This window comes from Notothenia coriiceps, unplaced genomic scaffold (assembly GCF_000735185.1).
Source record: "Notothenia coriiceps isolate Sejong01 unplaced genomic scaffold, NC01 NC01_scaffold00010002, whole genome shotgun sequence".
Lineage (NCBI taxonomy): Eukaryota > Metazoa > Chordata > Actinopteri > Perciformes > Nototheniidae > Notothenia > Notothenia coriiceps.
In genome coordinates this window covers 1872-3912 of record NW_011342703.1, presented here as the reverse complement: position 1 = coordinate 3912, position 2041 = coordinate 1872, and the positions used below count along the sequence as shown (strand labels likewise).

Sequence of the window (2041 nt, the reverse complement as noted above, 5' to 3'; positions counted from 1 at the left end):
CAGAGGGGGTCAGACTCAGGTCCAGGTAGCTAACAACAATGGTTTGGGAGGACTCCATTTTCTCGTTGTCAGCCAGGGAGCATTTGTATTCCCCCCCAGCCTCTCTGCTGATGGACGTCAGCGTGTAGGTGTCCGAATTTTCCACCAGCGCTTTCTGGCCCTTCATGTGGAAGAAGAAGGAGCTGGGGGGGGGGGTTTCCATCAGCGTGACACTTCAACGTGACGTTATCTCCTTCTACGACCGGCGTCTTGGACAGAACTTGGAGGCTAACCTTCTCTGATGGATAGTGAATGGGAAAGGGTTCCAGCTCAGCCTCCTGATTGGTCAGCTGGTGTGTGGACATACAAGAGAAGACAGAGACATTGTCCTCTTTGGAAGCTGCATACTGGAGGGTGGAGGAGGTGGTGGCGAGGCCTGAAGCTGGATCCAGCTTCATGCTGGGAGTGATCAGAACGGTTTTCCCATCGGCTACCAAGGGCTTTCCGTTCTTGTTCCACGTGATCGTAGCTGCAGGGTTTGCATCTGCTGCAACACATGTTCCCACTGCAGTGGCTCTGTCCTTCTGCAGCGCAGCCGAGCGGTCCATGATCTGAACTGAAGACGGCTCTTTGCACACGCTGACGGTGACGGGGTACTCCAGGATGTTGGAGTCGGACATCACAATGCAGGTGAAGGTCTTCTGGTCTCTGAGCGAGGCCTGTGTGATGCGCAGGCTCAGCTTGTGGTCGATGCTGACCCGTGGGGCATACTGGTCCGTGGCCTGGACCCTGACCTCGTTGGTGAGGGCCCATTGGGTCAGCAGGTATTCAGGAGTGCCGTCATCTTTTTCGTATTTCCACTGGACGAAAATCAGATCCTCTGGGGCTGGAGCTCCATCGTTGCATGGGACAACAATGGTCTCTCCGTACAGGGCAGTCACACTCTCTGTCCCCAGCACTGCAACACAGAAGGCAAAACACTCTCAAAACACTATTACCAAAGGCACACTGTCCTCTCAGCAGAGCCAGCAGTGTTCGGCCTCCTGAGTTCACTGTGTCACAGTCAAAGCTGTGCACATCAACTGACATTGGCTTTAAATGGCACTGATCCTGATTAGACATGTCTTTGAAATATGATCCAGGCAAATATGTTCAGGAAATGGACATGTTGAGACAAAAAGAAGGCAAGTACCTACAAAAAGGAAGGAAAGAGCTAAAGGATTCACACTTTTATCTCATAAGGAGAATTTGATGTCACCTGATCTAGAGACTTTGGTTGGTGGTGAGGGCAGGAATAACAGAATAATAAAATGTTTGTATATGGGCCACATGTATCAACCAGGGTTTCAGCTAGGATTTTTTCTTGCCGGCCAAATGTCCGGAAATAATTGATTTTACCGGACAAATTTGAAACTAACCGGTCATGTTTCAATAATAATAATAATAAGAACGAGAAGAAGAATTGTGCAGCAGATAGGGGTGTAACGGTTCACAAACATTTCGGTTCGGTACGTACCTCGGTTTTTAGGTCACGGTAAAAAACGGTTCGGTATGTTTTCGGTACAGCAGAAAAAATTATCACAAAACATAAAATATATATATATATTTTTTTATTATTATTAAACTGTGAATAATGTATTCACTCAAATAAATACAAAATATAATAAAATAAACATTAAGGTGCAGCATTTCGATGAACTGAAATAATCTGTATTTGAACTTTACTGTACTAGTACTCACAAAACATAAACTATTAGTTTTGGGTTTTTAATTATTATCAAACTGTGAATATTCACTCAAATAAATTCAAAATATAATACAATGAACATTAAGGTGCAGCATTTCGATGAACTGAAATAATCTGTATTTGAACTGTACTGTACTCGTACCTAAGCAGCCAGCTTGAGATTATGACTTGCTTGTCATTGTATTTTCATGTTTTTTTAAAGAAAAANTTAAAACATTTTTATTTTTATGTTTTTTTTTTTTTATAACCATTTTTCCTCCTGGTCTCTCGCGCCCCCCCTGTCATGCCTCTGCGCCCCCCTGGGGGGGCGCGCCC

The 2041-nt window shown here is 44.9% G+C and overlaps 1 pseudogene; it reads right to left on the bottom strand.

Annotated features, from left to right (window-relative positions):
• Positions 1-1101, bottom strand: part of LOC104945769 (CD166 antigen homolog) — an 11732-nt pseudogene extending 10631 nt beyond the window's left edge.
• Positions 1102-2041: the final 940 nt, after the last annotated feature.